Source organism: Meles meles, chromosome 2, assembly GCF_922984935.1.
Source record: "Meles meles chromosome 2, mMelMel3.1 paternal haplotype, whole genome shotgun sequence".
NCBI lineage: Eukaryota > Metazoa > Chordata > Mammalia > Carnivora > Mustelidae > Meles > Meles meles.
Window position 1 is genome coordinate 48,960,442 of NC_060067.1, and position 24,297 is coordinate 48,984,738.

At 44.8% G+C, this 24,297-nt stretch overlaps 1 protein-coding gene across 1 annotated transcript in view; it reads right to left on the minus strand.

Moving 5' to 3' along the window:
• Nucleotides 1-21,861, minus strand: part of SLC34A2 (solute carrier family 34 member 2) — an 80,231-nt gene extending 58,370 nt beyond the window's left edge. The window contains exon 1 of the mRNA XM_045998050.1: nt 21,841-21,861. The gene's annotated coding sequence lies outside the window, so the exon portion shown is untranslated. The remainder of the gene's footprint in view (nt 1-21,840) is intronic.
• Between the last annotated feature and the right edge of the window lie 2,436 nt (nt 21,862-24,297).

Here is a 24,297-nt window from a genome sequence, read left to right on the forward strand (position 1 = left end):
CCCCTGTATCTTCAAGCTTGGTACCTAATAGGTACTTAGTAAGTACCTGATGAATGAATGAATGTATGAAGGAGTAGCATCATATTCAGCAAATACACTTTTGGTTTTCCTATAAGATTATAAGTGTACTTTTTATTTATTTATTTTTAACGGGGAAAACCATGCTTCTATTTTTCGTGTTTACATTTTTCCCCTAACTGCTCCCACATTGATTCTCCATGAGTGCTGGTTGAATGGATGGACAAGTGTATTTCCACGTAGGAGAATGAGCGTTAGTAAGGATGGTCAACATAGGAAGGCAGCATCTTTAGGAGACTGGGGCATGTGCAGACCCTGGAATTTATGATTATACGATCTGGTAATTTTCCAGGGGGATATGGAGGTCCTCAGCTCTTTGTGCTTGCCGAACAAAGGAATTATGTGGGGAGGCTGACAAAATACTGGTGCCCAGACCTCTCTCCCGGAGATTCCAATTCAGTCTGACTGCGTTGAGGCATGGGCCATGGGAAAAATGTTTCAATCTTCCAGGTGATTCCAATGCACAGCCAGGCCTGGGAAGGTGGGTCCTCCTGAAATTTATAAGGTCTTGGCCAGATGTAAGTCTGCAGATGTGGAGAAAATCTGTCAGGGGTTCCTGGGTATTGCATGTGGACCAAGAGTTAGGACATAATCTGAGCTGAAACCCAGGGAATGAAGACAGAAAAAGAAGCCAGAACCAATTAACCATCCCTCTTAGTTGTACACTTGTTGAATGAATGAATGAATGAATGAACAAATGAGTCTATAATGGGCAAGAGTAGGTCCTCTGTACTTCTGTCAATTCCCAGGAATAATTATTTATGGACAATCAAGCTAGTACCTATTCATAAGTGACCATGAAAAATATTTCTGAAAAGACTAAATAATATGAAACCAGTAGAATTTTCTGATATCATAGATCCCCAAGGGGCTGTAGAGTCATCCACTCATTCTCCCATTCTCTTGCTTAACAACATTTACTGGACACCTATTATGTGTCAAGCATTATTCTAAATGTCAGGAAGGATCCAGTTTGTTTTTGTGTCTATTCGAAATGTGCTGGAATTCTAACCAGCAGTACCTCAGAATTGTACTTGGAAACAGGGTTTTTAAAGAGGTTAAAATGAGGTCATTAGAGTTGGCCCTAATCCAATATAACTAGTGTCCTCATATGAACGGGAAATTTGGACACAGACACCGAGTGAAGACCATATAACGACACAGATAGAAAATGGCCACCTACAAACCAAGGAGAGAGTCCTCAGAAGAAACCTGCCTGCTGACACCTTGGTTTCAGACTTTTACCCTCCAGAATTGTGAGAAATAAATGTCTGTTACTGGCAGCTCTGGAAGTCTAACAGAGAGTGGTAAGCAAGACCAAGTCCTTGTTTTCTATGCACAAACATTTATTTTCTGAGGGCTGAGTATTTTTTTTAGATCTGTCTACTGCTGTTTTTCAAAGCTATGTGGTCATAGTTGATTTTAATAAAATCCACATTCACTGAAAGCTTTCCTTAATTCACATTGGCATTTCGTCATCGTACATATTTTGTACTAGATAAAGTCTCACTTGGGTCTAGAATGTCTTCAACACTTCTACAACGTTAGCTAAACTCCTGTGGATGGACAATAGAAAGGAGGCCTCCAACCCAGAATCTCCCTAAGCGAGAATTGAGTAACATCACTGTTATTTTTCCCATTATATGTGTTTTCAGGATTATTTCTGTGTAATAGCAAGTGATAATGATTTTCCACTTGTAGTGAGAGTAGGATATTTTTGTTTCAAAACAAAAATGCTCAGGCAGAAAACAAGTAATTCGATTTTAAGAATAAATATGCAGCAAATAATAGCAATGCAGTTTGTGTATAAGGCACAAATCATGATGTTGGTATGCAAATAATGAGAGACTAGAAAACACCAAATGAGATGACACATTTCAGAAATCACTAGTTTATGATTTTCATTCATTCATTCAATTTTTAATTTTACTGACACTGAACACTTATTAGCTTCCAGGAATCATACTAAGCATTTTCTCATAAATTACCTTATTTCAGAATATATAAGAAGATAGGAACCCCCTCCATACCACTCATTGTTTTGTCCCCAGCACCTGGTGTAATGCAAGGGCACTCAACACTTAGCCTTTGAATGATACACGCACATTTTTTAGTTAAGGTCCATATATTAAAGGATGAATATTCAAATCCTAAGTGCAGACCACTAAGAAGTAGTTGAAATGAAGGGCCAGTTCTTGATTTTCTCTACTTCTCTGGGCTAGATTCTCTTTTAAAAAAATTTTGTAGTGAAGAAGATGCTTCTCATTTCATGAGAGTATCATGCTTTCCTGAGACATTGCGTGAGCTGCCCTGGTACCTGAAACGGGCACTTCTTCCCATCTGTCCATCATCCATTCACCCACTTGTCCATCTGTCTGTCCATACATTTATCCATCATCCATCCATCCACCCAATAAAGAACTTTAGAGAAAAATAAGAAACCTGCATTTCTCTCTGAGAGGACTTGGTTAGCATTTGCAAAGAAATTGATAGAATTTGCCAACACCAGGCAGGCCCTGGGGAGAGATGAAGCTGGCTGGCTACCACTGCTCCCTTTTCCACCTCCAGGCACTGTGAGGCCAGCCCTGGTGATTATGAGTTTGGAATTTGTGGCAGGATTTTGGGTTGGGATCAGCCATTATTATTGTTATTCTTACCTGGAGTAACTGGCTCGGGTTAAAGGACAAAAACTCCTGCTCTTCAAAGCCAAGCTCACTTCACCTGGCATTTAGGATTTAGGCACATTCCAAATTGGGTAATAGGTTTTAAAACAAGATTATGAAATTCTGGCAAAAAAATCACAGCACACCTGCCTGTGGTCACTTTCTGTTTAGGAGATTAAAGGAAGGCAAGTGACACTTTCAAGGCCAATGTATAAATACACTATACTACTGGTGGAAGGGACTGTAGGTACTGGTTAAGCACTACTGATTGGTTTCTGCTCTGTCTTACCAGCTCAATTGCTCAGCTATGGATGTCACCCCAAGTTCTTAGCCCAGCGTGCAAGACCCCATCTAATATGGCCCAACCTAGCTTTCCAGCATTGCTTTCCAACACTCCCATTCTGGAAACTTCCACTCCAGCTGACTGGTTTACTTACTTACTCCTAAAAATGTCTCACATGATCCTGCTCCCATTCTTTTGCTCCTGCTACAACCTGAGCTTTGATCACTCACATTCCTCTCCACTTAGGCAAGTTATAACCTCCTTTGGACTCCAAATCCTATCATACCTTTTCCTTAAATGTACTTCAGTGTACAGAGATCTCTCCTTCTTCAAAGTTCCTAGCTCATACAGAGTTTCTAATCATTTGGAGACTCAACAGACAGAACATTATGATGCTTTGGTGTTTTTTCCATTATTGCCTGTAATGGTCAATTTTATGTGTCAACTTGATTGGACTAAGTGATCCCCAGATAGCTGGTAAAACATTATTTCTAAGTGTTTCATGCATATGTCTTCAAGACAGATTAGGAATCCAGAGACTGAGTAAAGATCACCTTCACCAATATGGTGAATTGCCGGAGAATGGATTAGAACAAAAAAGTGGAAGAAGAGTGAATTTATTCTCTCTGCTTGAGCTTAAACATCCACTTTCTGCCCTCAGACCTCAACACTCCCAGCTCTCGGGCCTTTGGACTTGGACTGAATTATACCACCAGCTTTCCTGGTTCTCCAGCTTGTAGATGGCAGATTCTGAGTCTTCTTTAACTCCATAACCACATGAGCCAATTCCTATAATCTCCTCTTATATTCATCTGTCTTTCTCAGTGTAGATGATAGATAGATAGATGATAGATAAGATGCAAATACAGACATATTCTATTGATTCTGTTTTTCTGAAGAAACCTAGTACATTGCCTTAAACTAACTTTATCTCACTTCCTGGTATAGGCTGGAAGCTCCTTGGTGATATACAATCCTTTGAATTCTATAAGCTCGCCCAGGGCTCCAAAATGTCTCCTTTTCTCATGAAATAACCAACATCGATATCTGTTGCTTGCAACTAAAATAACCTCTAATTTGTTCTCCATGAACTAAGGATGGGAAGAATCTGTTGAATTAATTTCAATAAACACCACCAAGATGTCTTAACACTCACATATGTAGCCAGGAGATACGCTTACTTCTCAGGCAGGACCAATTCACTTATATTTTATAGTCATCTGTCCCAAGCTCAACTACCCAGTTTCAATGAAATTATAAAGGAGTAGTAGGAACATGGTTATTGTAGGTCTTTGATGATAGAAAGAAAAGAGCTGATAGCCCAGCAAAATGAAGAGAGAAAAACCATAAAAGACAGAGTCAAAATGTTCAGCACTCAAAATGATTTGTGTAGAGGAAAAAGAAAAAAATTCATGCGCTCTAAAGGATTAAATGATAGTCCAGTATAAAAATCAATGTTCATGATGATGCCCTGGGTTATTCAGAGTAGATTTAATTCTCTGGCACCTTCTACCTGCAGAAGGCATGAAACCAAATAATCCATTTCAGTCACATTTCTAACTCAAATGTGTAAATTAAAAATAAAAAAGTATGAGACGCTATAGAATGTTCACACCCAGTGCTTTCACACATTCATTCAAGAAGAGTTTATTGAGCACCTGCCACAGACCAGGCACTGTCCAGTAGGTGAGGACAGAAGGGTGAACATGATGATGAGATCCTTACTCCACTGGAATTTACATTTATGTGGGAAGGAGACCTTAAGGAAATACTTAAATGAACAAGATAATTTGGGATTATAATAAGTGCTAAGATATATGGAATACATCAGAGTGATGTATCAGAACAAGATAGTAGACAGTTCCTGATGTGGAGGAGAAATGATATTGGGCAGCCATGAATGGCCTCATTGCACATGGGACATTTGAGGTCATTCCCATCCTTCTTCCCTGCACTTGCTTCCCACCCTCCTACCTCCCAGAGATGCCTCTTCCCAACTGGAAGATTCCTTGCATCAAGAGAGCCACTAACCAGCTTTCCTGAGGACGGGAGAAAAACAACAAAACAACCATATTCCTTTGCCCAAAAAGCATTTCAGTTAACTCCAGTCCTTATTTCTAGAAGGACATTTTTGCCGTACCTGGATGAACACACCCTGCATTGGTCAGTCTTAAGGCTGTCCTAGGAAGGCAATGGATCACTGACTCTCAGTGGACAAGGCAGATCTATTCCCCCTGGCTTAGCAACCAAGACTCTGCCCCAACACCTAGGAACCAATAGCCAAACAACAATTGTCACTTATTTAGCAGAAAGTTTGAAACTGGTTGATCCCTTGTATGCTCTACACTCGAGTCATCCAGAAATTACCTAGGGCAGAGGCTTTTCATGGCCTGGTATTTTGACACAAAGGCATGTGACAAGCAGACTCTTGGTGGTTCCTCCAGAGCCAGCAGCCCTCCCACTCTGGCTCCAAAGTACAATCTGTAACTCCATTCATGCCCTCTGACTGCCAACTTTCCCCAGGAAGTTTCCTTCTTTGTCCATCTGGACATCTGGCATCTCCCCCGAAAGGCTGGTTAAAAAAAAATTCCACCTACTTCCAGCGAAAATGTAGGAGCAGATTCCAGTTTCACTTCACATGCCTCAGGAATGTGAGTAATCCCATTTAAGAAGATGCTTGATTAAGTTTTTAGAACCCAAATCAATTTGGTCATTCTTCAATGCCTAGAGCATAGCCGTCGTGAGATGGAAATATTCCTAATCAAATATTGTCCTAAAGAGAAGTCTGGTTTGGCTAGCTCAATTGGACAGAGATGGGTTCCTGTAAGAAATAATAGTAGCAATTCCCACACAGGAAGTCTTTCAGGCCAGCTCAGACCCGCTGGCCGAAGGTCTCTGAGAGAAGCCACCAGGTGCAAGGCAGATAGAAGGGCAGAGCTGTATTGTCAGATCTTTGTATAATTCACCTTCCCTCGCTGCCCAGCTTTGAGGAGGAAGGCACCTACGGACCAAATCCACTCAGCAATTACTTCTATGAAAACCGTGTTATCCCATCATTTAACAGGTCAGTAGAAAAATCTCTCTCTTACTCTCCCCCTCCAACTGCCTCACAGCACCCTCCCAAAGAAGCTATGAAAGAAAGCCGAAACGCAGGAGCACTGAGAAAGAGATGCTTCATTATCATAGCTCCCGTGCCTGTCCCCCTAAACCAGGCCAAGAAAAGCACACGAAAGAGGTGGCAACCCAAGATGGCGGAGTCCTTGCCACAACGTGGAAGGAAAGAAAAGGACTCCCTTCAAGACCAGCTCTGGGGGATGCCTGGGTGACTCAGTGGGTTAAAGCCTCTGCCTTCCGCTCAGGTCATGATCCCAGGGTCCTGGGATCGAGCCCTGCATTGGGATCTCTGCTCAGCAGGGAGCCTGCTTCCTCCTCTCTCTGCCTGCTTCTCTGCCTACTTGTGATCTCCGTCTGTCAAATAAATAAATAAAATCTTAAAAAAAAAAAAAGACCAGCTCTGGGTAATTTGAAAACACACAAGAATTCACTTGCTAAGTTCTATCAAAGGACTATTTCCCCCTGAGAGTATCGGTGTGATTTGGCATATATAAATTCCTGAATAGTTTCCCTCCATCACTGCTGAGGTGGAACTAAGGGGTCTATAAAGTGTGAAATGAGAAGTGGACATGGTGTAGCTTAATGCTAGTTACAGCTCAGGTGATGTGGCTGGGACTTCCCTATTTTTACAGCTTCCCAAATCAGAATCTGATTAGCAACTATTTTAAGACTGAGTTGGCCCCAAATGCTTTCTAAATAAGGGAAATGTTATGGGCTTCCACCAATCTTTGCCTCCTGTTAATCATTTCAAGGATTTGTGTTGTGCACACAAGGTAACTATTAAGCAATTAACTCCCAATAGAGTTTTTTTTTTTTTTAATTTAAAGATCTGGCTGAACTTGAGAAGGATCTTCTTTCTCTCTCTCCCAAACCCCACACCTTTTGAGTACTCGAGTTCATCTATTAGAATCGTAAAGGTATAAATAAATAAGTTACTAAAGACTCTGGTGATAAAAGCCAGGGAAATTATTTCTCTTTAAAAAAAAAATTTGTATTAGGATGATTGCCTTTGATTACAGAACTGGAAACAATTAGAAACCTGACATTTCGTTTTCCCAAATTGTATTTTCATTGCTTCTGAGATGGAATAACCAATCTATTAACTTCATTCCACTTAATAGTTTTCCAATTCTCCATATTTCCAGTAAGGACTGGGGATTCTTTTGCGTTCTTCTGTGTGCTGGTTTTTTGTTTGTTTGTTTGTATTTTTTTTTGTTTTTTTTTGTTTGTTTGTTTGTTTTTTGTTTTTGTGGAGAAGCTCAGGGTGAGGAGGAAGGAGAGATGTGATGTGAAAGTCAGAACGTTTAAGGGATATGTAGCTCTCCCTGTATCTTACCTTCAATTTGCAGAATTACTAATAATCTGAGTAATCTTATCCTCTAAACTGGCTTTCTTTCTGTGTTCATGTATCTGCTCCAAGTCAGAGGCCAAGAAGTCATTTTAAGATTTTCTTTTAACTTTAATACTCACCCACCTCCAGTCAATCACCAAACCCTGGGGCGTCCCTGTCTGAACTAACTGCTGAATCCCACCCCGACCCCACTCCAGAAGGAGCGCCAGATACCACTGCTGTCATTCAGGACATGGTTATGTCTCACCAGGGCAGTGAGCAATCCCACTGGGCTCCCTTGGACCAACCTGGCCTTCCCTGAATCCAGCTTCAACCCTGCGCCGGTGGTACTTTCTAAATACAATCAGAACCCCAGCTCTCCAGGTCCATGAAGAATTGCAAGAGCCCCTTGAGGACCCTTTGCTGGCTTCTAGATGGTGAGTGTCCTGAAATTTGGGAATGAAGTCTTTCCCAGTGCCCCACACACAGGGACAATGCTCAGTGTTTGTAGGTAGAAGGAAGGGGAGAGGGGGCAATGGGAAGCTCTTCAGCTTCATGTGTCGTGGGTGAAATCACTTGTCATCTTGCACAGCCAACTTCTTTGGGGAAAAAAGGGCACTTCAGTGGAGGGCCCATTGTCAAGCATCCAAACTATGCTCTCATCTGGAGAGAATCCTTAGTAGCTGGGTTAGCTTCATGTGCGCGCGACCCGAGTAGTCTCAGAGGACCCCCACACGGAGAGGGTCCCCACACTTGGGTTAATGTCCTACTGTCACTTCTTTGAAGTTCTTAATAAATTTTAAATTTTCCTTTTACACTGGACCTTGCAAATTATGTAACCAGTCCTGCCTGGTAAGTATGAAAGTCCTGGGGGCTGGGGTCTCAGATCCTCCTGGCCCGGGGGACAAAGACCAAATCCCTGTCCACTAATGCACATATTCACCAAGTATTCCTTATCTGAAGGCTGAGTACTTTTTGCACATCTATCATCTGCTATTTTTCAAAGCTATGTGGTCATTGATGAATTTAATAAAATACACCTTTGTTTGAAAGAGCTCCTTAATTCACAGCAGCATGTCAACATTATAAATAGTTTATACAAGAGGAAAAGTCTCAGTTGGGTTCTGGCATGTCCTTAACACTTTCCTAGCACTGGTCACATTCCCTTTGTCAATGATAGAGAGGAAGCTGCAGGCACAGAACCTTCCCCACGTATAAATATCTCGTTAAATTAAAAACCTGGTACTTTCCACCCTTAGGAGCCAGGCTCCCAGGCACATTTAATCCTGTCACTTGGATGTTCCCACCCAGGTGAAGAAGTAGTTAATAAAAAGAAGCTCTCATGGGACCTCCATGGCAGTGAATTTCAGCAGGAGAAGCAAGGGACACTGGCCTTCCCTTGCAAATTTCCTCCTCTGCTCCTGCCCATGTTTCAGCCTGCTCGTTGGGACACCCACTAATTGTGAGAGCCCCTACAGACTTCCAAAGTGATGACCAGTATGGATTCAGCCTCACCAGGTACCCAGTCTGTCCTGAGCCCTTCATGTTTTCCTGAGAGGAGCAGCAGGGAGAGATCAGGAGCACAAAGACTGATGCCAGGCCATTGGGTTCGAACCTCAGTTTCCATACGCGGAAGATACTTATATGGAAAGTAGCTGTCTCCAGCCCTGCCGTGAAGTCAAATGAATTTAAAGCACATGCTATTCCCAGCCCCAGGCCTGGTAAGCACTGCTTGTGTTTGCTAGTTATTGTTATTCCTGTATCATTTAAACTTCACAACAGTTGGTGAGGGAGGTTTTATTACTATTGGCATCATCGCCATCATCATCCTCATTTTGCAGATCATGGAAAGGCAGAGAGACGTTAAGGGTCTTGCCTAAGGTCACCCTTAAGCAAAGGGTGAGGCCATCAAAAATGTCCTGAGGTGGTCTGAGTTCAGAGCTCGGCTCTTTCACCACTAAGCACTACACCTTCCCCTTGGGACCACCTAGCTGACTGGGGTCCTCTGTGATCCCAGATATTTTTCCAGGTCAAATGCTTCTTCTCAATCCTGTGCCTGTTCCCAGACACATAAGCCTGCCATCTTGTAATGGTGCTTACTGAATTGCATCTTGTTCTTCACGGAGTCCTGATTTCCAGTCCCCAGTCAACTATGGAGGCTGGGGTGGAAGTTCAGCATGGGGTTGAAGGTAGGAGTTGGAGGCTAGGACAAGGTGGTATGGGGCAGAAGGGAATTATGTGATGGAACAATACAGCTCCTGTAAGAAATGTGAGAGATTGACATTTCCTACCTTCTCCTCGTGTGTCTTCTCCCACTTCAGAGGCTGGACAGTTCAGAATTACACTTCCCAGATGCCCATGAGTTTCTACCACCAGAAAGGAGGAGCGAGGGGGCAGCTATACTTCTGCTCCCACTGTTCCTCCTTGCAAGTGTTCCTGCTGAAAGTCTGGTCTTTTTATGATCTTAAAAGGCAGTGGTGCTCTTGGTGGCCCCTCGTTTTGTAGCATGGTTCTCAAAGCTATTCCTGAAAACTCAGCCTCGTGCCTTCATCCTCTTGAATAATTCTGTAAACACTAGTAGGTCTTCTTCAGCTTAAACTGGCTGGGACCCCGAGTAGATTATGTCTCTGCTACGGAGTCCTGACCCATAGAGCATCCAACAGGTGGAAACTTAACTATGACTCAGGCGGAGCACATCCCATTATCAAACATTTCAAATATTTCATTATTTTTTAAAAATACAGAGAATAAGGTGACAAACATCCCTGTATCCACCGCTCAGTTTGAGAAAAAAACATTATGAATAAAATTGATGATGCGCCATTTCCCTTTACCACGCGAAGCCCCTTCCTCTTGCCCCAAGGGCCTACCATCTTGAAATGGCTATGTACATATTTACATTTTTTACTTTGCATGCAGCCCTACACCACAGACAGTGTGATTTGGCATGAACCTTCTGTAATTTTGCTGTTGTTGTTACTCAACGTTATATTTTTGAGTTTTGCCTATACTGATATTTAGTCACCACGCTTTATTCTTTTTAATGGCCAGCTTGTATCCCATGTATGAATATATTTCATGCACAATTCCATGGCAGTCTATTCTGCTCTTGATAAGGGCTGCAGTTTAACTTTCTAGTGTCTTTTGGAGTGTAGTAGTTCAAATATCTTCTGGACAGACAGATTCATGTATAATACTCTGCTGATAATAGGGACTAGTGCCCCTGGTGACCAATGCATTCATATTTATGTCTTAAAACAGTGCACTGGCCAAAAAGATCTTATCCTTGGAGCAGGATCACCCCAGGGCTCCCCTCTGCTATCCCCAGACATACCACTGAGACTGTCCATGAACAGACAAGACCCTGGGACAGACAGTAGCGGACTTGCTACCAGGAAATGAAAATCGAGATGAAATGGGTGACTAACCTCTGAAGTCCTAGCAGCCACGGCCCCCAGGTTCTGGGAAGATGCTGATGAGCTCACTGACTAATCATGGAGAAATTCTAACACCTTTGCCAGGAATTCTGGATAAAATGTGTAGCTTGGCATGAATGATTCAGGAGAGTTTATCAACCAGACCTTAAAATGAGTTACTTTGTCACCTAAAGTTACTGAATCATAAAAAGTGGAGATACATTTCCTATGGTTCAGTTAAGGTCAGCAAAACTACCCTTGTGGCAGAGGGGAAAGGAACAGCTTTGCAGCCAAGCACACATAATTCTCATTTTGCACTTGCTCCATGTGTGACCTTGGACCAAAAACTTCCTGTCTCAGAGTTTTGGTTCCTTTGTTTCTAGATGGAAGGTTAAAATAATAATAAGTAGACATGGTGACCTGGTGCACCATTCCCACTCCTTTGGGTAACAGCAGCCAGACTTCCTTCTGGGGAACCACCTCTCCCCCATTCATAGTCTACACATTTTGGGTGAGGCCTCCTCTCAAATTCAGAAGTGGACATGGGTCTCAGGCCTGGGTAATAAGATCATCCATGTCCCCCACCCAACCATTTGTTCTGAGACAGGCATATGATGCAGTCAAAGCCAACGAGATGCAATGAGACTTTTATGGGAACTAGAAGGGGCTCTTTCCTGCTGAACTTGAATTTAGGAGGATGTGAACCTGGAGTTGCAAGGAGCCACCAAATTTTGGCCAAGAATGAAGGCCATTCACCAGACTACATTGCTAAGAGGTAAAAAGAGGCATTATTTGAGTTCCTGGATCATAAATTGATGATCTTGCTGCAAGTTCCTGGATCACAAGTTGATCCAGGAACTCAGTGAACTTAATGAAGGCCAAGATCAACTTTTGGAATTTTCAGTGTTCTTTATTAATCTGTTTATGTCTTTCACTTAAGCCAGCTTGAGTTGGTTTTCTGTCACTTGCAGAATCGTATGTTTTGACCAACACTGTCTCTTTGGGAGCTGTGAGGAGTAATTGAGATGACATGGGAGATAACTACTATGGTCCAGATTCCCTTCCCCTGCCTGTTCTTGCTCAGATCCAAAGATATCTTCACTTGACTCCTTTTTACTTTTATGCAATGCTGAAATCATTCTGAGCTTCTAGAAACTATGATATAGTAGAAACTCGAACAAATTAAAGACACCTCACTTAGAAAAGACTGCTTGGCAAAATAATAGCTTTCTTGAAATACTTAAAAGGCTGCCATATGGAAAAGAACTGGATTTCAACTTTAAGAGCAAAATCGGGTGATTGGGTGGGAGTTGGCAGAAGACACTCATCTTCAGTGAAGAAGGAGCGTTTAGCAATGAGCTCTGGATCGCACTGCTGAGGTACTTCGTTTCCACTGCAGGAGACCTTCGTGCCAAGAATGGACACTCACTGGTTGTGATTTGTGGAAGGGACTCGTACTTCAAGAAGACAGTTACTGGAATGACCACCAAAGCCCTCTCACTTTATAGGATGCTGGGGGTCTAAATAAAGTGCCAAATGATGACTATTTATGCCCCTAATCTAAGACCATCCCTAATTTTTCCAGTGTAAGAGGGTTTTGAGCCACTTGAAGAGATAAACTTTTAGGAAGGTAGATGAAATAGTCAAATGTCTATTTATACTTTTATTATACCCGATGCAAAAGTCATCACACTTATATATATTGTAAAATTATCATATGTAAACTTAGAAAAGTTATGTTTTCCATTCTCACATTTAATGAAATCACATTCAAGTCTTTCACATGCACTTTGACATTTTTTTTATTACAATCCTTTTTGAACCATATAATGTTGGATTTGTTCGAGTGTTTAACTTTTAGAGCTATGCACTTATGACTATGAAAAGCAACTCAAAGATAGAACTTCAGGCAGGAAAAATACCTTTTTTATTGTGAGTCTAAAGCTTTCTAGCCCCTAACCTCTCTGGTTTCATTATAAGTGATTCTTAAGAAAACGAGTTTTCTTGGAAACTCAGCTATTACCATAGAGCAGAATAAACCATCCTTAGGAACTAATAGAATGTCCTCTGAATAAGGGGAGATACAAAACTTCATATATGGTGTGATCCAAAATATGACAACAACTTAGATATGCAAGTGCAAAGAAAAATATGAGATGGAATATACCTGAAGATTAATAGTTCGGGTTATTATCTGAGCTTTGGTTAATATGCATGCTGTAGTTTATTTTTCATTTTTTCTCTAAGTTTTCTGTGATCAGCATGAGTAACTTCTACAATGAGGAAAAAAAAGAACTTGTGCTAAAAATAAATACCTGAGTGGCAGTCATAGAGTATAAATCCTTTTTCCACATTCCATGTGGCTTATAGATGTGGTTGGATCAGAGGTCACAAACTCAAACACTTCCATGTAGCATAAATGACGCAAGTGAGCCAACTATAATAAAACAGGGGGTAGGGAGGGCTGTGGCAAATAGAACAGCTTGCCTGAGACAGGATAACCGGTTATTGTCATGTAAAAATATAAGCCCAGTAATATCAAATGCTCTGATACTAGATATTTATGTAAAAATGCCACCCCATGCCAAAATTCATGTTCAGTTTGCGCTTGTCACTGATCTCTAAGTTAGACAGGGTTTCCTTTTTGTCTGGTTTCAAGATATTCAAACTTCTGGCTTTTCCTGCCAAACTACAGATTTTATAGTTTCTTTTTCTTTAAAGATGTATTTATTTGTGAATGAGAGAGAGAGCATGAGTGGGAGCAGCAGAGGGAGAGGGAGAGAGAATCCCAAGCAGACTCTGCACTGAATGGGGAGCCCACTGTGGGGCTCCATCCCGCAACCCTGAAATCAGGACCTGAGCCGAAATCAAGAGTCAGATGCTCAAATAACAGTGCCACCCAGGCGCTCCCAAACTACAGACTTTTTTTTTTAAGATTTTATTTATTTATTTGACAGAGAAAGATCACAAGCAGGCAGAGAGAGAGGAGGAAGCAGGCTCCCTGCCGAGCAGAGAGCCCGATGCGGGACTCGATCCCAGGACCCTGAGATCATGACCTGAGCCGAAGGCAGTGGCTTAACCAACCCACTGAGCCACCCAGGCGCCCCCAAACTACAGATTTTAATTGCCCTGTTCCTCTTCAATCTTCTTGGCTTTCTAGTAACCTATTTCACCATTAGCAATAGTTCCCAAAGTGTGTTCCATGGAACATGAGTCCTATGAGATGTTCTGTGAAAAAAAAAAGGAAGGGTTCCATGGTGAAATATGTTTGAGAAACACTGCTCTTACATTTCCCACCCAGAGATTCACAGTGGACATCATTTTAAAGCCCCAGAGCTGTACTGCAGCTTACTAAGCAAGCGGACTTCGCTTAGTCTAGCATTTTCCAGACTCGCTTGGCCATGGAATCTTCTGAGGGCATAACTCCTATTAACATGTTACTGCTACAGATGTAGTGGACCATGGAACACAGTTTGAGAAACACAGATTCAGCTTGTTTGCAGTTCTTGAGGGAAACTATAATGTCAATTAATGAATGTCAAATTTCCTTTCTTTAGATTTGGAAATGCTTGGAGTGTTGCAGAAGAACTTGGTCCGTGTAACACCTAGTGACAAAAAGTGTGGTCCTCAAAGCCAGACTTCCTGGGTTCAAAGGCCAGGTTCTGCCTTCTCAGTGGTGTGAGGTTCTGCTGCCTTAGTGGTGTGAGCTTTAGGCAAGTGATGTAACTTCTCTGTGCTTCAGCTCCCTTGACCTAAAAGGGAGATAGTTAGAGTGTCCCTCTCAGGAATGTGTATAGGATGAACTGTGTGCAATGTAGAAATATTCATGGCATATTGTAGGTGCTCAATAAATATTAGTGACTGTTATGCTCACTTCTCTGCTCACCACATTGGCTCATACATCACTAATAATAATGGCTACTATTAATATATTAAGATTATCTACGTGTTTTAATAGCTAACATGTACTGGCAGCTTACTGTGTGCCAGGATAAGAAATATTTTTAAAAAATCATTACAGGGGCGCCTGGGTGGCTCAGAGTTTAGGCCGCTGCCTTCGGCTCAGGTCATGATCAGTGTCTTGGGATCGAGCCCCGCATCGGGCTCTCTGCTCAGCAGGGAGCCTGCCTCCTTCCCCTCTCTCTCTGCCTGCCTCTCTGCCTACTTGTGATCTCTGTTTGTCAAATAAATAAAAAATCTTAAAAAAAAAATAAATCATTACATGGGCAGGCAACAGATGCTAATTTACACTCTTGCAGTTTAGATCCTCACCACTCTGACTTGCTTGGCCATTCCCTGTATTAGATAACATGACTTCCAGACCTACAGCGTGAATGCCAGCTGCATATAGAAGTCAAGATCCCCATGGCCAAGTTTCTCAGAATGTGCTATCTATGACATTTCTACCAAACTTATATATAGCTGCTTGGCTCATGTTAACTTGGTTCCAGGAAAAAAAAAAAGAAAGAAAACTTCCCTTGTTCAGATTCTGGGCTCCCAGCTTCTCGATGGGCTGTGTCATGGGTGAACACTGCCTGGTGCCAGGAAGAGGAGAAACCGGTTTGCTCATTCACGTGAAATATATTCATGGAAAGCCAACTCTGCAGCCAAGAAGACAAGGGGGGTGTTGTGTCTGTCCATCTGGGGCAGTTTTAATAAAGGAACCTGAAAACCAATACTTCTTATCATCCTCACCTGACAAAACTGGATGCCCCAAACCAGGCCCAGACATCCTCACCTCAGATACTCTCATTTTGGAAGGCCTGATTGCTAGAAATGAGAATCACCAATGTGGCCCTAAAATCATCTCAGAGCACAGGCCACATCCAGATCAGTTATATCAGAGTCGCCGAGGCTGGGACACAGGCTTGGATACTTTTGAAAGCTCCCATGGAAGATCCCATTGCATAACCAGGGTTGAAAACCACTGACCTCTGAGTCTTTCTTCCCCTCACACAAGTCACAGGTGATTTATCTTCTCCTTCACGGAGTTTGCAAGCCTGTCACTCATCTAGCAAGCAGTCCCAGGAAGCCCGACTCCCCCTAAGTGATGTGCCGTGCTTTCTAATGCCACAAGGATTGCAGTTCCAAGCCCTGACTCGGTTGCACATGACAGGGAGGGCCTTGAGTAAGAAGAGCCGGCTTTAGGGTTCTGAGCCTCAGCCTTCCTTTTGTAAAGCAGAACCGCTCAAAGGCGGGAGATGATGGTGCCTTGCAGGCAGAATGAGGATTAGAGTTAGGATAAGAGTCCCAAGAGAGGGCCTGGTGAGTTCCAGACGCTACAGGAATATCAGCTCTCATGTCGACCCCCTCCTGGGCTCAGGAATACCTTTCAGAGTCAGCATTGGGTGAGATCTAAATCAGAATCAGAAACTGCGTTTGAATCAGATCCCCACCCCTCCCCTCACATGTCACAGTGAAGTCTGAGCAGCACTTAGGATACAAATATGGATTCAGGGGGCCTAGCGGGGGCCTGAGAATCTGCATTTTGAGCGAATTTCCAGGGAATGCCAGCACTGGGGGTGGGGCGGGGATCACACCTGGGGTACCGAGGGTCTAGAATGGTGATTCTTGGCTTTGGATTTCCTTCAGGCTCACACTGGAGGCCATATCGGACCCCACACCTGGCCAATTGATTCAGAATCTACGTGGGGCCTGAGTATAAGCATTAGGAAGAAAAAAACCATGAATACAAACAGCTTTGTTCTCATTCACGTGCCTGCATCCTATTGCCATGCTGTTTCAGGATGGCTCTATAACGTCTTCTTTCCATAGCTCTGTCTTGAAATAGCTCACGTCTGGGTTGCCCCAGGCCCAAACCAGCACTGGGGCGATGGCCCCGGACCCTCTTCCACAACTCCCTTTCGATTCATCTTGCACATGCTTTAAGATCCATCATTACGAAGCACCATACTTCACCAATCTTCCAGGCAGCAGTATACTGGGAAATGCTTACAAATGGCCCCTAACTCCCACCGAAAAAAGAAAAGAAGAAGAAGGAGGAGGAGGAGGAGGAGGAGGAGGAGAATGGGAGGAAGAAAAGAAAAAGGAAAAGCCCTGTGATTTTTAGCATCGTGGGAAGTGTGTTTATCATGCACATGGGGAACCCACTCATAGTTCTAGCTCTGTTGAGTATTATAACAAATAATCTTCTGCAGCCTTCTTCTCCATACCTAAAGCCCTTCCCCGAACCTCAGGGTCCAGGTACTGACAATACACGCTCAGCCCCCTCAGCCCGCCAACCTCCTCCACTGGGAAGTGGGCTTCGCGCTTCTGGTCTCCTTACCCTGGGGCTCCTCCACCACTGTCCCTTTCCAAGGCTGCCGAGAGCCAAGAGCAGGGGTGCATCCTCCTCTGGGCCTGGAAATTAGTGTGTGGGAGGAGTCCTCCATGATCCACGGATGACAGGCCACTGTCCATGAGACGTCATAACAGTGAGGAGAGTTTCTGCATCTGTGAAATGGGCTTTAGTGAGGCTGCCTGTTTACATAGGGCCTGGGAGGAAAAGGCTTGTAATGGGGCAGGCTGCTGGCAAGTCTGCCCCCTGTGGGGGGTGGGGGTGGTGGTGGGGTGCTCTGAGGAGCCTGGGGGTTCTGCCCCCCTCACTGGACCGCAATCTCACACAATACAGGAGTAGGGGGAACAGAGGATCAGGCCCATGAGTGAGTGTGTATGTGAGAGAGCATGTGTGAATGTGTGTGGGTGAGTTTGTCAATGTGCATTGGCAAGTGTGTGTGTGTGTGTGTGTGTGTGTGTGGAGGCGAGTGTGTGTGTGGAGGGAGTATGTGCACGTGTATTCATTAGCAGGGTGGACAGATAAGGTCTTAGCCTTGAGGTCAGGAACAATTCACGTGTTTCCATCCCAAATTCCAAGAACTCTTTAGGCTCCAATCAGTTATCATTCATGGGATGTTGCTCTTCTGGTTTTGGACCTGTGCCCCACGGGACCCCTCTGGGTTCTGGGGAAAGGAAAGTGGAGTTGCTGGGCTGTGGCTCACCGCACCTCCTTTCTGTCCCAACTGCTCCATGTGTACTGTTTTTATAACAGGTTTCTTTCCAAGATGTCATTTGAAGCCAAGGGTAGGTGGCTTACAAAGGCCTCAGAAACACAGGTTGGGGGCAGGGGGAGGACAAAGATAAAAAGGCTCTCCCCGGTGTCACAACAGCATCCCATTAAGCAACACAAATTTTAGGGACAGGTGACCTGGGCCTTCGCTCTGTGATCTTTGACAAGTTGCTTAACATCTCTGTGCTCTTTTCTGAACGTGGATAATAACAGCAGTCGGCTCATGGGGTTGCTGAGAGGATGACACGAGTTTGTACTTGTAAAGCACCAGGGGCTGTCCCTGTCACTCAGCGAGGGCTCTGAAATGTCAGGCATAGTCGGGAGCCATGATCTCCCTTTGTCAAACTTGTCAGTGCAGTGCTTCATGCTTCCCTGCACATGTCTTCATAGAATCTGTTCAATGACCCTCTAAACTAAAAACTTATGTTGGTCCATTTTAAAGATAAGGGCCTTAAGGCTTGGGGAGGTCAGTGGAAGACTCAGAGTAGAACTCCTGGGACAAGAAGGGAGGGGCTGTTTCTTGGGCAAATATGGTCTCCCAAAGTCAGCCCCTTCCCCACACTCTGGCATCCTCTACTTGCTCTGTCCATCTAGGCAAGTGGCCACCTCCAGGGGTGAACTTGTCTCTCCCCGCAAAATAGTAAAAGCAAGAGCAGTAGTACAACCACAAGCAGTAGTAGCTGATGGCCAGCCGACCAAAGGGGACCCTGGTGGCCAGAAGCAGGTTTTTCTAAGCTATGCCCAACCATCTAAGTCAATGTTTCTCCAAGTGTGTCCTATGGAGCTCTGTTTCAGAGCCTCTAGGGGCTCTCATTAAAATGCAGATGTCTTGGTCCCCCAAGTATTAAATCTCAATCTCAAGAGAAAAGTCCCAGGAATCTGAATTTAACAAGCATCCCAGTGTGGATTCCAAAGATAGAGCCCTTCTGTTCAGGCCCAGGGCAGGGTGGCGACAGGATGGATTCGCTCATCCAAACTTCTTCCTGTGTCTCCTGTCCCAGAAGCAGGGCTGAGCCCTCTCTCCTAGAACACCAGCCCCAGAGGAGCAAGCCTTTCCCAGCCAGGGCCCAACTTCACCTAGCGGTGCAAGACTTGGCCTGCCCCAGACAGGCACTCAGGTCCTGCAAGGCTCCCAAGCCCTGGGCTCCTCAGCTGCATTGGCCTGTCATGCATTTGTGGTCTGCCTCCACATCTTCTCCTGTAGGTAATTCTTCCTCTCTCCTCCCTCTTGTCAGGCGCAACCCCTTCTAGCCTATCTACCATGACTCCTACCCTTCTCTTATTTGTAAAATGTAAGTATTGATTTCACATTATTCTGAGATTCCTTCTCTGAGGAATACCAAAGCAGCTGAGGAGCCAACACCTGCTGGCCCCTTTTCTACATGTGGCATCCCTACCTCACACTGCCCACACATATTTTCAGCAGTGATTGTGGATGGGGATCCCCTGTGGGTGCTAGAGGCAGCTGTGCACCCAAGGTGTGGTTTCTGGAAGCCATGATTTGGCTCTCTTCCTCACAGAAGGCTACCATGACCTCGAACACAGAAAGGAAACTGAACCAACTTCAGAGACAGTGTCAAGAATGGAAGTTAGGAGAGGACTTTGTTGGGAAGTGTGTTGAAAAAGTGAAAATGCAAAGATGATCTTCATTCAGGCATGTGTTGTACCAGTCATAGATATAAAAGGAAAGCAGGATGTGACCCAGCATACCATAGGTGTGAGCCAGGGCCTTCCAGAGGCATGAATAGGATGCAGTGGAATGGAGTAAACAAGACCCTGGGCTTTGGTGTTGGATCCGTCTGGGCTTAATGCAGGCCCCTTGCAAGCCATGTGGCCTCAGGCAGATTCCTTGACCTCTCTCAGCCTCATGCCCCCATATCTACATGGGGACAGTCACAGAAACACCTCATGGGTTTGTGGTGAAGACCAAACACAATTATGTGTGTGGGAGCATGCTTAGACCAGTTGAGTGGCACAGACTATGTGTCTAATAACGTATCCCAGAGAACCACGATTTCTAGTCTTTCTGGATGCTCAAAACTAACACCTCAGGGAGGGAGAGGAGTTCTAGACCAAGTCATTGACCAAAAGGCAGTTGTGGGTTCTGGTTTCCAGGTGTGAAGAAGGCAAGGAAGCCATGTGACTATGAAATGATAGTCATGTGATACATTAAGTGCTTTGTAATAATAGATAGTAAATAAGTATCTACTGCCTGAGCCTAGGTACTTCTCCCAACAAACCCCAGCTTTGATTCTGCTCAAATATTCAAGTCTGTTATCCTGTGAGGCTGCATAAGCTTCTAGAGGAAAGTTCAATGGTTTCACAAACAAGGGTATCAACCACACGGGCAGCAACGGGGGCCTCAGCGATGGGCAGGCGCTTCTCCTTCAGTCCTCAACTCCCTCTGGAGCGTGTGCTGTGATGGCTCGTCTCCATCTACCAACAGTGGTATTTGAAGGGCAGCTCGCCCAGAGTCCCCCCAGCGCGAGTCTGGCCCAGCTGGGACTTGAACCTGCACCTGGGTGGGCTGCCAAGCATGCCGCCATATTGCCTCTGGATATTAGTCAAAAGGTCAAGGGGAGAGATGTTGCGAGGACAGGGAGAGAAGGAAGAGTCTTGAAAACTCTAAGGACAGGATCCCCAACAACCACCCCCAAATCATCCCTTCTGTGTCTGAAATGAAGAGGAGCAATGAGGGTGAGGATGCGGGAAACAGTCAGGAAGCTCGCAGTCGGGGTCAGATGGGGGTGCAATCTCTCTCTGACATCCTCCTTTCTCACATGACCCCTGTGATCTCCAAATCCCTCAAGAAGTCAAACACTTTGCAATCAGATTAAAAACCAAACTAAACGTTCCTGGCCAGGAGAAGGTGGAGTTGGCAAGGCCGGGGAATTAAAGGCAAAGTCCCAGAGCAAAGTTTGACAGTGACAGCCTGTTTGTCCAGGGTCGGGCATGCCTGTGACTGGCCTGGGGCGGGGGACGGGGATGAAAGGACAGGGTGGCAATGCACCTTCCTAGGTCGCTGCCCTCAGGGTTCCCCCTGCCACAAGGACCTCCCGAGTGGGGACGGTGTGAGCGGCAGAAGATGCTGTCAATGAACCACAACCACAAGGGGTGACAGATGACTCAAGTGACTGGAAAGGAAGGAAGGGACTTGCCCCGCTGACAGTGGCAAGCAATGAAAGAAGCCTGGCTGAATGTTCTGCAGGGGATGCAGGAGTCAGTCAAGGGAGGCCCATAGCCTGGGCGCCTGGCTCCCTTACCCCGGAGGCACCTTTCCCATTCCCCAGGAGCCCAGATGGCTCTGCTCAGGCCACACTGAAGGAAACTTCACATTATCACATAGGTTCTGTAATTCTGGAAAACAGAGTTTAGAAGACCTGGAAGGAGGGACGGATAGAGGGGGAGGAAGGAAAGAAAGCAAGAAGGAAGGCAGGAAGGCAGGAAGGGAGGGAAGGATGGAGGAAGGAAGGAGAGAGGGAGGGAGGGATGGAAGAAGGAAGGTTGGTTTCAAACTTAGAAATAAATGATCACTTGTTTCCTACCAACAAAAAGGAGTGTTCAAATCCAAATCTACCACAGCTTTCTTTAACTAGAGACTAGTCTGGTCCACTTAAGCTTGTGTTTAGAGCTCATTAACTACATTAGAGAAGGGCAAAAGAGGGGAAAAAAAACCTTAAAATTCCAGGCATTTGGTCATCCACAAAAGACTATTAAACCCCCAACCAACACACTAATGTTATAGCTTAATGTAACGGGGGAAAGTTTCCTGATGGTGTAAACTATGGAAACTTTATGTTGGGGTCAACTTAAAGGACTCACACATACATACCCCAAACCCTCAGGGTGATCAGAACCCAAAACATAAATATGATAAGACACAGACTCACAATGGGTTATCAGTGGGTCCTGGAATCCTTTATGCCTTGGGAACAACTGTCTTTCCACAGAACAATCCTCAGAGCCACTTCATAGACAAACACATACTCGCTGGGGAAGCCCTGACTTTGCGGTCAGATAGCTCCAAGTACAAATTCCAGCTCTGCCTTACCCCTACCCTGATTGACCTTGTACAGGGGCCTTAATCTCCCTAAGGCTCAATACTCTGAGCTGTAAAATAGGGTTCACACAGTCGTACGAAGTCAAAGATGTTTAAACAATCATTGAGTACCTGTCATAAGCGAAGCCCTATTCTAGGCAATAGGGCCACACAGTGACCAAGACGAGGATCTGCCCTACAACCAAGGGGGGCAAGATGAACAAGAAGTGTGAAACAAACAGGGTACACCAGGTGGGGATGCTGGGAGGGGGGCAGGAAGGAGCGGGGGGCACAACTGCTCCTTTATTTAGGAGGATCGGGCAAAGTTCATGATAAGGAGGCAAGAGGCAGTGAATCATGCATACATCTGGGGGAATAGGGTTCCTAGAGGAGGAACAGCCAAACAGAGATCCTGAGGCAGGAGCCTGCTCACTGCATTCCCGTAATGAGGAGAGCATCACAGCTGGAGCGCAGTGAGCCAAGTGGGGTGAAGAAGGAGATCAAGTCAGACAGGTGTTCGAGCGGAAGGAGCAGAAAAGATGTGGATTTTACCCTGAGTCAGCTGGGAAGCCAATGAAAGGATATGTTTGGCTTCTGTTTAGAAAGGATCCCCATGTCTGGTGCAAGGAAGAGAAGCAGGAAGGGACAAGCGCAGAGAGACCAGTCGGAGGCTGTTGAAATACTGCAGGCAAGTGATGATGGTTGTTTTAGGGACTTGGGCTGAGCACCTAGAGGCACAGAGTTGCCACTGACGGAAAGGAAGGAAACTGCAGGAGAGGCAGGTTTGCAGAGTAGAAATCAGCTAAGTGTTGGGTATGTTGAAGTTTGAGAAGTCTATTGGGCAAGAAGTGGAGATGCGGGGTCCACATATGTGCCCGGAGGTTTGCTTACGCTCAGCCAGGGACTAAGTATAGACAGAGAAGAGTTCAAGGACTCCAGGGCTTAGAGGTCAAGGACAAAGGACAGAAAGCAAAGAACACAAGGTGTGGTGGTGAGGCAAAAGGAAAACCAGGGTCCCCACTGGAGTCTATGCCAGGGGCCAGCAAGCTTTTTCCATAAAACACTATATAATAAAAATTTTCAGGGGCACCTGGGGGGCTCAGTTGGTTACGTGACTGCCTTCAGCGCAGGTCATGATCGCCAGGTCCTGGGATCGTCTTGGCATTGGGCTTCCTGCTCAGCGGGGAGTCTGCTTCTCCCTCTCCCTCTGCTCATCCCACCCCGCTTGTGCATGCTCTCTCTCTCAAATAAATAAAGTCTTTTAAAAATAAATTGGACAGTGTTGCAAGAAAGAGCGAGAAATAGTAGCAAATGCTGCAGACAGGTGGAATTCCATGAAGGAAGTGAATCAGCCATTGGTTAAGATTGCATTGGTCAGGGTGCCTGGGTGGCTCAGTGGGTTAAGCTGCTGCCTTCGGCTCAGGTCATGATCTCAGGGTCCTGGGATCGAGTCCCTGCTGAGCAGAGAGCCTGCTTCCCTCTCTCTCTCTCTCTCTCTGCCTGCCTCTCTGTCTGCTTGTGATCTCTCTGTCAAATAAATAAATAAAATCTTAAAAAAAAAAAAAGAATGCATTGGTCACAGCTGGCCTCTACCAGAGCAGTCTCCCTGGAGCGATGAGGGTGAAACCCTCTTAGTGAAAGTTTTAGTTCCTGGCAAAAAGGGGGTGCTCGGTAAGTGGTCATTCCTTTTCCATAAATGGACCCATGAGAGAGCAGTCATCACTGATATAGAGGGGCTGAGTTTTAACTCACTTGCACAGTGCTGGGCCTTTCAGTGATGACAACGGGCATTTTCACATTGCTTCAGGAAACTCACATCAGTTACTTGGCTTCACAAGAGAAACAGAACCATGGCATCTAAAGTTGAGTTTGTAGCCACTGTGAGTCTGATGGTATGATCTTCAGGCATCATTCAGACAGGCCCTTGTATTACAGATCCCAAACGCAAGCACCTGTCATTTATTTATGTCCTGCCCCATGAGGAAAAAGACTGAAGACAGGTTAATACACTGTGGTTCGACCAAGTCCACACCCGGCCAGAATATTACATTCTGGACTCAGAGAGCAGCCCACATAGTCTGTATGGACAAATGAGCTTTTCATGAACTGGGGTGAGTTATTGGCATGAGGGCCATCCAGTGAAAAGCCTAAATTTATGTCACACGTTCTTTCCCTGGGAGCCCAAACTATTTCATATAAATTACCTCATTTATCTCTGAAGCCCTTGTGTGATATTTAGAATTATTTCTTTTTCATCTTGACACCCAACCTATAGGAAGGCAATAAATACTACATTCTGATGTTTATG